General features: G+C 37.5%; 1 non-coding gene across 1 annotated transcript; it reads right to left on the bottom strand.

Annotated features, from left to right (window-relative positions):
* Positions 1–3,911: 3,911 nt before the first annotated feature.
* On the bottom strand, positions 3,912–4,018 carry LOC118151781 (U6 spliceosomal RNA). Its single transcript, XR_004740191.3, has one exon. It is a non-coding gene; the product is annotated as a U6 spliceosomal RNA (small nuclear RNA).
* Positions 4,019–12,872: the final 8,854 nt, after the last annotated feature.

A 12,872-nucleotide genomic window follows, 5' to 3' on the forward strand; every position in this document is an offset into this window, starting at 1 on the left:
TAGAGTTCACAAAATATTGGCACCACAAGTTTATTGAGTTTAATTTTTCTCTCTAAAACTCACCAGGAGCTAATTTTTTAAAATAAGAAAACCCTTAATTTTATTGTCTTTGGACTAACTTCTTTCTAATTTTTTGGCAGCTTATTGCAGAGAAAAGTTAATCCACTGTTCTTCATTTCTTTATACATAAATATTAAAATCAATGTAATGAAAGTTGTTGGAGAATGTATATCAGCTCTCCAAATTAGCCCTTTAAAATCCTGACAAAGGTGATTTGCCAAGAATAAGAATCTTCAGCAAATGTTTGATTTTAGATAGACATCAAAAGGTAGTGTTATTCTGTTTCTATGATCTATTTTGAGAACACAGGAAGAGCATATATATAATGAAAGAAGGGGAAAAGTAAAAATAAACAAGTTTTATTTGATGAAACAAATTTGTCTCTATATGTCTGTGTATATGTTTGTATGCGTATGTGACCACTGAACTATCTCATCATCATCATCATCTGACTTTATTCAGAAACACTGAGTGACTTTCATTGCTAAATGTGTTTTGATCATTAGAAATAAGTAGGAGGAGGAAGTCACTTTTGACATATTTCTCACTACCTCTCAAATACTAGCTCATGTGGTCTTATGTCACTGATTTATAGGCTTCACATCTCCCCACATTGCATAATACTTTTTCTTTTTATCTACTTCTTTTCTCTAACTCATTCAAATATGGGTTTTGAAAAATTCCAATAGGTATCTTTAAATATTAGCCTATAGAAATTTGTTTCATAAAATACATCTTGCTATTTTCTCTTTTCCTCATAAATGTACTGATTCCAGGTTCTGGGATTTGTTCTAATTTTCTCCTGTCCCCATAGCTTTTCTACTAAAAACACGACTTAGATTAGAAAGGGGCCGGAATAGAAGAAACAGAATCCAGACTTGAATATCCTTGCGATTTCTCAAGTTGTTTCTGTAGCTTGTCAGCAATTTGGAAAAACAGCTTAAGAGTGGTGAAATCTGGAACCCTAGGCTTGAATGCTGGCTTTAACATTTGCCAGTTCTGCAGCCTTTGGCAAATTTATTCACCTCTCTGAACCTTGGTTCTCCTGTTGTAAAATCGAGGTGGTATTTAAGTACTTAACTTCAAAAGCTCCTGTAAAAATTAAGTAAAAGATACAAATTCTTGCCATTAGAATCATTATCTAATTTAATTCTTTTCATCCTATAAGACCATTTTGCCCCATTTTACAGATGAGACAACCCAATATTGAGCATAGTCACAGAGTTAGTAAGCATTTATTCATTCATTCATTCAGCAAATTTTTGTGGATGGAAAGCTAGGTGCCTTTGTGGAACTTTCCATTATGCTGCAGAGGGGCAACAAACAAATATACAAATGAGAATTGTAAAGGCAATTGTATTGTATATGTATATTTGTATGAATTGTATATGTGTATATGTATATTTGTGAGAATTATATTTGCAAATATACAAACAAAAATTGTAGAAGTAATAAGTGCAATGAGGAGAAAGAACAGGGTATTAAAGACAGAGCAATTGAAAAAGAAAGGAGAATGAAGGGAATTCAGAAAGGCCCCTGGTGAAATGACATCCAAGCTGAGACCAGAAAGATGGGGAAGACCTGCAGAGCAGCAGAACAAGCAGAGAAGAGCAAATACAAGATGAGTGCCTGGTCTGTAAGCTCAGGGATGCCTGCCAGGAAGGTGATGGGCTGAACACCTTACAGGAGACCCTGCCAAATCTGAGCAAATCTCACATCGTCTCAAGTTTAATAATAGTATGGATGATTCTGTGGCACTTAGCAGTCTTCCAAGATCACAATGTCCCTAGTCATCAACTTGTTCATATAGATTTAATAAAATGTGCTTCATATTTGTCTTCCTGTGCTTCCGAGGTAATGGGAGGGCAAGGGGCATGGAAGGTGAATATGTCTGTCTTGTTTCTTGCCATGTGTTAACTTTAAAGTAAGCTCCCTCTCCATTAAGCTTCAATGAGGAGAAGTAAAAGAAATGATATTTTAATGAACAAGGCAATCTAGGTCATTACTTGGCTGCTGGGGCACTGCATGGTACAATTTGCTCAGCTCTTTTGGACTCAGACTGACTGGACTTAGAGCAGAAGTAGTGCTACACAGAACTGTGTCATTAAACCACAGGTACCTTGATCCTTGCTACTTCCTGCTGCCACATTTTGCACCCTTTTATGGCTCTGATTATGCCATTCTAAAATACCAAGTGTTTTGAAAACTATTCGGAATTTGAGGGGAGATTTTGCTCAGACTTGTGACTAAGGCTCAAACTGATTCGTCTGTAAGCCTCCCTGGTTAATCTGTCATTTACACATTGTGGTGTGACACGTGGACAATATTTTCAAATAGGAGAAGAATCATTCATGAGTGGGTATAAAAAGGAAGGAGGATCAGAAGCCCTGGGGAGACGCTGGATGGAACAATAATATAAAATCACAGTGATTCAACATGATTACAATGTTTAACAGGCAGCATAGGCCTTTGCAACATTCAAATTGGTTTTTAAATGAAAAGATGTACACTAAGTATGACCAGGAGGTATCTCAGAATTGCTAGCCTGTAAGAATGAGAAGGTAAGAGATATAAATCATAGGCCACTTATATTGGGTATATCCTAGAGCTGCATTCCAAAAACTGTGGCTTAAAACAACAGAAATGTATTGACTCGAAGTTCTGGAGGATGGACATCCAAAATCAAGGCACCAGCAGGGCCATGCTCTGTCTGATGGTTTTCAGAGAGAAATCTGCCTTGACGCCTGGCTTCTGGTGTTTTGCAGCAATCTTTGGTGATCCTCAGCTTGTAGAGGCATCACTCCAGTCACATGGACTTCTCCCTGTGTGCCTTCACAGCTTCTTCCCTGTATGCATGTCTCTCTGGGGTCTAAATTGTCCTTTTTCATGAGGATGCCAGTCATATTAGATTAGAGCTGCATTAAGCATGCTTTCTTGCATTGCTATAACAAAATACCTGAGAAAGCATGCATTAGTTTATTTTCATGCTTCTGATAAAGACATACCCAAGACTGGGCAGTTTACAAAAGAAAGAGGTTTAACTGGACTTACAGTTCCACATGGCTGGGGAAGCCTCACAATCGTGGTGGAAGGCAAGGAGGAGCAAGTCACATCTTACATAGATGGTAGCAGACAAAGAGATAATGAGGAAGACACAAAAGTAGAAACTCCTGATAAAACCATCAGATCTGATGAGGCTTATTCATTACTATGAGAATAGTATGAGGGAACCACACCCATGATTCAATTATCTCCCACTGGGTCCCTCCCACAACACGTGGGAATTATGGAAGTACAATTCAAGATGAGATTTGAGTAGGGACACAGCCAAACCATATCACTGCATAATACATAAGAAAAGAGGTTTAATTGGCTCACGGTTCTGCAGGCTATACAGGAAGCATAGCACCAGCATCTGGAGTTAGGAGAGGCCTTAGCAGGCTTTTACTCATGGTGGAAGGCAATGAGAGAACAGGCTTCTGACATGGTGAGAACAAGAACAAGAGAGGATGCTGGGGGAGGGTACCACATTTTGCAATAACCAGACCTAGTGAGAACTCATGCACTATAATGACAGCACCAAGCCATGAGAGATTCTTCCTCATGACCCAAATATCTCCCCCTAGGCTCCATTGCCAACACTGGGGATGACATTTCAACATGAGATTTGGAGGTGACACATATCCAAACTATATCAAGGGCCCAACTAATGAATTTCATTTTAACTGGATTATCTCTGTGAAGACTATTTTGAAATGAGGTCACAGTCTGAGGTAAAAATGGGAGTTAGGACTCCAGATTTTTTTTTTCTTAGATGGAGTCTCATTTAATTCTTCTTTTTTTTTTTTGAAAAAAATATGGAATGCTTCACAAATTTGCGAGTCATCCTTGTGCAGAGGCCATGCTAATCTTCTCTGTATCATTCCAATTTTAGTATATGTGCTGCTAAAGCGAGCACTCATTTAATTCTTCAATTTATCATGAGTTTTTGTATATGCTCTAAAAAAGAGGCCCAGTTTCAATCTTCTGCATATAGCTAGCCAGTTATCCCAGTATCATTTTTTGAACAGGGATTTCTTTCCCCATTGTTTGTTTTTGTCAGTTTTGTCAAAGATCAGATAGTTGTAGGTGTATGGCCTTATTTCTGGGGTCTCTATCCTGTTCCATTGGTCTATGTGTCTGTTTTTGTACCAGTACCATGCTCTTTTGGTTGCTGTAGCTTTGTAGTATAAAGTTGGGTAGCATGATGCCTCCAGCTTTGTACTGTTTACTTAGGATTGCCTTGACTATCCAGGCTGGTTTTTTGTTCCATATGAATTTCAAAACCATTTTTTCTGTTCTCTGAAGAATGTCATTGGTAGTTTAATAGGAATAAACTGTAGGTATCTATAAATTGCCTTCAGTAGTGTGGCCATTTTATTCGTATTGATTCTTCCTATACATAAACATGGAATGTTTCTTCATTTGTTTTTCCATTTTTCTAAATTTTGTTTGCCATCCCTGATTTCTTTGAACAGTGTTCTTTCACCTCCATGGTTAGCTGTTTTCCTAGGCATTTTTACTTTTTGTGGCAATTGTGAATAGCCCTGCATTCCTAACTTAACTCTCACCTCGACTGTTGTTGCTGTGTATGAATATTAGTAATTTTTGCATGTTGATTTTGTATCCTGAGATTTTGCTGAAGTTGTTTATCAGCTTAAGAAGCTTTTGGGCTGAGACTAACAGTATTTTTACATAAAGGATTGTGTCAACTGCAAACAGAGATATTTTGACTTCCTCTCTTCCTATTTGAATGCCCTTTATTTATTTCTCTTGACAATTGCCCTGGCCAGGACTTCTAATACTATTTTGAATAGGAATGGTGAGAGAAGGCAGCCTTATTTTGGGCCATTATTCAAAGAAAATGCTTCAGGATTTTGCCCATTCATTATGATGTTGGCTATGGGTTTGTATTATAGATGGCTCTTATTGTTTTGAGGTATGGTTTTTCAATACCTAGTTTATTGAGAATTTTTAACATGATAGTTTGTAGAATTTTATTGACAGCCTTTTCTGCATCTATTGAGATAATCGTGTAGTTTTTGTCTATATTTCTGTTTAGATGATGAATCACATTTATCGATTTGAGAATGTTGAACCAATCTTGCATCCCAGGCATAGAACCTACTTAATTGTGGTGGATATGCTTTTTGATGTGCTGCTGGATTTGGTTTGCAGTATTTTGTTGAGGCCTTTTGAACGAATATTCTTCAAGGATATTGGCCTGAAGTTATCTTTTATTGTGTCTCTGCCAGGTTTTGGTATCGGAATGATTCTGGCCTCATAGAATGAATTAGGGAGGAGTCCCTTCTCCTCAATTTTTTGGAATAGTTTCAGCAGGAATTATATCAGTTCTTATTGGTACATCTGGTAGAATTTAACTGTAAATCCATCTTCTCCTGGGCTTTGTGTTGTTGTTAGTAATCAGTTGATCACTGATTGAGTTTTGGAGTTCATTATTGGTCTTCTCAGAAATTCAGTTTCTTCCTGGCTCAGTATTGGGGGGTATATATGTCCAGGAATTTATCAATTTCTTCTAGATTTTCTATTTTATGTGCATAGAGATGTCCATAATATTCTCTGGTGGTGATTTGTATTTCTGTGGGGGTCAGTGGTAAAATCTCCTTTGTCATTTCTAATTGTGTTTATTTGGATCTTCTCTCTCCTTCCTTAGTCTAACTCACTGTCTACCTATTTTATTAATTTTTTCAAAGAACCAGCTCCTGGATTTGTTGATCTTTTGAATGGCTTTTCATGTCTCAATCTTCTTCAGCTCAGCCCTGATTTTGGTTATTTCTAATCTTCTGCTAGCTTTGGGATTGGCTTGCTCTTGGTTCTCTAGTTTTGTAGTTGTGATGTTAGGTTGTTAAATTGACCTCTTTCTAACTTTTTGATGTGGCCATTTAGTGCTATACATTTCCCTCTTAACACTGCTTTAATCATGTACCAGAGATTCTGGTATGCTGTGTCTTTGTTCTCATTAGTTTCAAAGAACTTCTTGACTTCTGCCTTAATTTTATTATTTACCCAAAAGTCATTCAGGAGCAGATTTTTCTTTTTTTTTTTTTTTTTTTTTTTGAGACAGAGTCTTACACTGTCACCCAGGCTGGAATTCAGTCATGCAATCTCAGCTCACAGCAACCTCCGCCTCCTTGGTTCAAGCAATTCTCCTGCCTCAGCCTTCCCAGCATCTGGGATTACAGGCATGCACCACCATGCCTGGCTAATTTTTGTCTTTTTAAAAAAAAAATTATTTATTTTACTTTAGGTGCATACTATATCTGGCATTTCTCCCCATGTTATCCCTCCCCACCTCCACTCTCTCTCCCCTACCACCCGCAACTGCCCCCAGTGTGGGTTGCTCCCCTCCCTGTGTCCATGTGTTCTCATTGTTCAACACCTACCTATGAGTGAGAACATGCAGTGTTTGCCTTTCTGTTCTTGTGTCAGTTTGCTGAGAATGACAGTTTCCAGATTCATCCAAAGTTTCTTTCCATCCCTACAAAGGACATGAACTCATCGTTTTTTATGGCAGCATAGTATTCCATGGTGTATATGTACTACATTTTCTTTGTCCAACCTATCATTTATGGGCATTTGGGTTGGTTCCAGGTCTTTGCTATTATAAACAGGGCTGCAATGAACATATGTGTGCATGTGTCTTTATAGAACAATTGAGTATATACCAGGTAATGGAATTGCTGGATCAAATGAAATTTCTGTTTCTAGAACCTGGAGAAATCACCACACTGTATTCCACAATGGTTGAACTAATTTACACTCTCACCAGCTGTGTAAGAGTGTTCCTATTTCTCCACATTCTCTCTGGCACCTGTTGTCTCCAGATTTTTTAATGATTGCCATTCTAATTGGCATGAGATGGTATCTCAATGTGGTTTTGATTTGCATTTCTCCAATGACCAGTGATGAAGAGCATTTTTTCGTATGTCTGTTGCCCTCATATATGTCTTTTTGAAAAGTGTCTGTTCATATCCTTCACCCACTTTTGAATGGGATTTTTTTTTCTTGTGTATCTGTTTTAGTTCTTTGTAGATTCTGGATATTAGCCCTTTGTCAGATGGGTAGATTACAAAAATTTTTTCACATTCTGTTGGTTGTCGATTCACTCTAAAGATGGTTTCTTTTGCTGTACAGAAGCTCTAAATTTTAATTAGATCCCATTTGTCTATCTTGGCTTTTCTTGCCATTGCTTTTGGTGGTTTAGTCATGAAGTCCTTGCCTATGCCTATGTCCTGAATGGTTTTGCCTACATTTTCTTCTAGTGTTTTTATAATGTTAGGTTTCATGTTTAAATCTTTAATCCATCTGGAGTTAATTTTAGTGTAAGGTGACAGGTAGGGGTCCAGTTTCTGCTTTCTGCTCATGGCTAGCCAGTTTCCCCAACACCATTTATCAAACATGGAGTCCTTTCCACATTGCTTGTTTTTGTCAGGTTTGTAAAAAATCAGATAATTGCAGATGTGTGATGTTTCTTCTGGGGTCTCTGTTCTGTTCCATTGGTCTATGTCTCTGTTTTGGTACCAGTACCATGCCGTTTTGATTACTGTAGCCTTGTAGTATACTTTGAAGTCCACAGTGTGATGTCTACAGCTCTGTTCTTTTTGCTTAGGATTTTCTTGGCTATGTGGGCTCTCTTGTGATTCCACATGAAGTTTAAAGTGGTTTTCTCCAGTTCTGTGAAAAAAGTCATTGGTAGCTTGATGAGGATAGCATTAAATCTATAGATTACTTTGGGCACTATAGCCATTTTCACAATATTAATTCTTCCTAACCATGAGTATGGAATGTTTTTCCATCTGTTTGTGTCCTCTTTTATTTTGTTGAGCAGTGGTTTGTAGTTCTCCTTGAAGAGGTCCTTTATATCCTTTGTTAGTTGTATTCCTAGATATTTTATTCTCTTTGTAGGCATTGTGAATGGGAGTTCGCTCTTGATTTGGCTCTCTCTTTGTCTGTTATTGGTATATAGGAATGCTTGTGATTTCTGCACATTGATTTTGTATCCCGAGACTTTGCTGAAGTTCCTTATCAGTTTGAGAAGATTTGGGGCTGAGACACTGGGGTCTTCTAGATATATAATCATGTCATCTGCAAATAGAGACAGTTTGACTTCCTCCTTTCCTAATTGAATATGCTTTATTTCTTTTTCTTGCCTGATTGCTTTGGCTAGAACTTCCAATACTATGATGAATAAGAGTGGTGAAAGAGGCCATTCTTGTCTAGTGCCTGATTTTGAAGGGAATTCTTCCAGCTTTTGCCTGTTCAGTATGATATTGGCTGTAGGTTTGTCATATATAGCTTTTATCATTTTACAATATGTTCTGTCAATACCTAGTTTATTGAGAGTTTTTAGCATGAAGGGTTAATTTTGTCAAAGGCCTTCTCTGCAACTATTGAGATAATCATGTGGTTTTTGTCTTTGTTTCCACTTATGCGATGGATTACATTTACATATTTGTGTATGTCGAACCTGCCTTGCATCCCCAGGATGAAGCCTACTTGATCATGATGAATAAGCTTCCTGATGTGCTGTTGCAATCTGTTTGCCAGTATTTTATTGAAGATTTTTGCAGCTATGTTCATCATGGATATTGGCCTGAAGTTTTCTTTTTTAGTTGCATCTCTGCCTGATTTTGGTATCAGGATGATGTAGGTCTCATAAAATTAGTTAGGGAGGATTCCCTCTTTTTGTATTGTTTGATACAGTTTCAGAAGGAATGGAACCAACTCCTCTTTGTACGTCTGGTAGAATTTGGCTGTGAACTTGTCTGGATCTGGACTTTTTTTGTTGGTAGGCTATTGATTGCTGCCTCAACTTTGGCTCTTGTTATTGGTCAATTCAGGGTTTCAACTTCCTCCTGGCTTAGTCTTGATAGAATACAAGTGTCTAGGAATTTACCCATTTAATCCTGGTATACTGGTTTATGTGAATAGAGCTGGTTGTAGTAATCTCTGATGGTATTTTGTATTTCTGTGGGATCTGTGGTGATATTCCCTTTATCATTTTTTATTGCATCTATTTGATTCTTCTCTGTTTTCTTTTTTATTAATCTGGCTAGTGGTCTATTTTGTTGATATTTTCAAAAAACCAGCCCCTGTATTTATTGATTTTTTGAAGGGTTTTTTTGTGTCTCTGTCTCCTTCAGTTCTGATCTTAGTTATTTCTTATCTTCTCATAGCTTTTAAGTTTTTTTGATGTTCCTCCTCTAGCTATTTCAATTTGATGATAGGGTGTCAATTTTAGATCTTTTCTTGTTTCTCATGTGGGCATTTATTGCTATAAATTTCCCTCTCAACACTGCTTTAAAGGTGTCCCAGAGATTCTTGTAAGTTGTGTCTTCATTCTGATTGGTTTTGAAGAACATCTTTATTTCTGCCTTCATTTCATTGTTTATCCAGTTCACACTCAGAAGCAAGTTGTTCAGTTTCTGAGTGGTTTTGCGAGTTTGAGTGTGTTTCTTAATTCTGAGTTCTAGTCTGATTGCACTGTGGTCTGATAGACTGTTTATTACAATTTCCATTCTTTTGCATTTGCTGAGGAGTGATTTGCTTCCAATGATGTGGTCAATTTTAGAATAAGGGCAATGTGGTGCTGAGAAAAATGTATATTCTATGGATTTGTGGTGGAGCATTCTTTATATGTCTATTGGGTCTGTTTGGTCCAGCTCTGCATTCAAGTCCTGGATATACTTGTTAATTTTCTGTCTCATGCATCTGTCTGATATTGACATTGGAGTGTTGAAGTTTCCCACTATTATTGTGTGGGAGTCTAAATCTTGTTTTAGGTCATTAAGAACTTGCTTTATGTATATGGGTGCTCCTGTGTTGAGTGCGTATATATTTAGAATAGTTAGCTCTTCTTGTTGGATTGATCCTTTTACGATTATGTAGTGTCCTTCTTTGTCCCTTAGGTCTTTGTTGGTTTGAAGTCCATTTTATCAGAGACTGGGATTGCAACCCCTGCTTTCTTTTGTTCTCCATTTGTTTGGTAAATCTTCTTCCGTCCCTTTATTTTGAGTCTATGTGTATCTTTATATGTGAGATGGGTTTTCTGAATACAGCACATGGATGGGTTTTGACTTTTTATACAGTATGCCAGTCTGTGTCTTTTGATTGGGGAGTTTAGGCAGTTTACATTCAATGTTAATATTGTTATGTTTGAAATTTGATCCTGCTATTTTGTTACTGGCTGGTTTTCCTTCTCATTGGTTGAATCCTTTTCTTTATTGTATTTTTGGTCTTTGCCAACTGGTGTGCTTTTGCAGTGACTGCTACTTGTTCTTTTCCGTGCTTAGTGTTTCTTTCAGGAGTTGTTGTAGGGCAGGTCTGGTGGTGACAAAATCTCTCAGTAATTGCTTGCCTGTAAAGAATTTTATTTCTCCTTCACTTACCAAGTTTAGTTTGGCTGGATATGAGATTCTGAATTGAAAGTTCTCTTCTTTAAGGATGTTGAATATTGGCCCCCACTCTCTTCTGGCTTGTAGGGTTTCTCCTGAGAGATCCACTGTGAGTCTGATTGACTTCTCTCTGTGGGTGACCTGACCTTTCTTTCTGGCTGCCCTTAGCATTTTTTCCTTCATTTCAACCCTGGTGAATCTGACAATTATGTGCCTTGGGGTTGCTCTTATTGAGGAATGTCTTTGTGGAGTTCTCTGTATTTCTCGAATTTTAAATTTGGACTGCCTTGCTAGGCTTGGGAAGTTCTCCTGGATAACATCCTGGAGCATGTTTTCCAGCTTGGATTCATTCTCCTCATCATATTCAGGTACACCAACCAAGCATAGATTAGGTCTTTTCACATAATCTCATATTTCTTGGAGACTTTGTTCATTTCTTTTCAGTATTTCTCTTGTCTTGCCTTCTCATTTTATTTCATTGAGCTGATCTTCAATCTCTGATATCCTTTCTTCTGCTTGATTGATTCGGCTATTTAAACTTGTGTTTGCTTCATGTAGTTCTTGTACTGTGTTTTTCAACTATATCAAGTCATTTATGTTCTTCTCTAAGCTGGTTATTCTAGTTAGCATTTCGTCTAACTTTTTTCAAGGTTTTTGGTTTCTTTGCATTGAGTTAGAACATGTTCCTTTAGCTCAGAAAAGTTTATTATTATTCACCTTCTGAAGCCTGTTTCTGTCAATTCGTCACACTCCTTCTCGGTCATGTTGTGATCTTGTGTTGTTGAGGAGTTGTGATCCTGTGAAGGAGACGAGGTGTTCTGGTCTTTGATGGTTTCATCTTTTTTATACTGGTTTTTTCCCATCTTTGTGGATTTACCTGGCTGTGGTCTCAGGGATCTGCTTGATGAGGTTGCTTATCTGCCTGTGGAGGCACTACTGGGTTTCTAGGGACTCCTTCAGGTTACTAGTGAAGCTTCCTGTGTTTTTGAGCTAATTTTTTAGTCTTGATTTTTAATTTGATTGTTATGTGGTCTGAGAGCGTGTTATGATTTCAGTTCTTTTGCACTGTTTGAGAAGTGCTTTATGTTCAATTGTTTGATCAATTTTAGAGTGTGTGCGATGTAACAATTAGAAGAATGTATATTCTGGTGTATTTTTGGTGGAGAGTTTTGTAGATAGCTATCAGGTCCCATTGATCCAGGGCTCAGTTCAGGTCCTGAATATCTTTGTTAATTTTCTGCCTCAATGATTAGTCTAATACTGTCAGTGGGATGTTGAAGTTTCCCACTATTAATGTGTGAGAGTCTAAGTCTCTTTAAAGTTCTCTAAGAATTTGCATTATGAATCTGAGTGCTCCTGTGTTGGGTGCATATACATTTAGGATAGTTAGGTCTTCTTGTTAAATTGAACATTATTTAATGCCCTTCTTTGTATTTTTTAATTTTTGTTCATTTAAAGTCTGTTTTGTCTGAAATTACAATTGCAACCCCTGCTTATTTCTGTTTTTCACTTGGCCAATAGATTTTTTTTCCCCATCCCTTTATTTTGAGCCTGTGTGTGTCACTGCATGTGAGCTGGATGTCTCGAGGACAGTATACCAAAAGGTCTTGGTTCTTTCTCCAGTTTGCCACTCTGTGTCTTTGGGGGCATTTAGCCCATTTACATTCAAGATTATTGATACATGTGGATTTGATCCTGTCATCGTAATGTTAGCTGGTTATTGTGCAGACTTGTTTGTGTAGTTGCTTTACAGTGTCACTAGTCTGAGTACTTCAGTGTGTTATTGTAGTGGCTGGTAATGATCTTCCCTTTCCATATTTAGTGCTTTCTTCAGGGACTCTTTTAAGGCAGTGGTTATCTAGTGATAATAAATTCTCTCAGCATTTGCTGTCTCAAAAGGATCTTATTTCTCCTTCATCTGTGAAGCTTAGTCTGGCCAGATATAAAATTCTGTATTGGAATGTTTTTAAGAATGTTGAATATTGACCTCCAATTTCTTCTGGCTTTAGGGTTTCAGCTGAGAGGTCTGCTGTTATTCCAATGGGCTTCTCTTTGTCAGCAACCTGACCTTTTCTCTAGCTGCCTTTAACAGTTTTTCTTTGATTTTGACCTTGGAGAATCTGATGATTAAGTGCCTTGGGGATAATTTTTTTGTGAAGTTCTTATGAGGGTTCTTTGCAGTTCCTGAATTTGAATGTTGGTCTCTCTAGCTAGGTTGGGGATGTTCTCATGGATGATATCCTGAAATATGTTTTCCAAGCTTTTTATATTCTCCCCATCTCTTTCTGGGACACCAATGAGTCCTAGATTTCGTCTCTTTACATAGTTCTCAAAGATTTTATTTATTCCCTTTTATTT

This window comes from Callithrix jacchus, chromosome 2 (genome assembly GCF_049354715.1).
Source record: "Callithrix jacchus isolate 240 chromosome 2, calJac240_pri, whole genome shotgun sequence".
In the NCBI taxonomy this organism is placed as follows: domain Eukaryota; kingdom Metazoa; phylum Chordata; class Mammalia; order Primates; family Cebidae; genus Callithrix; species Callithrix jacchus.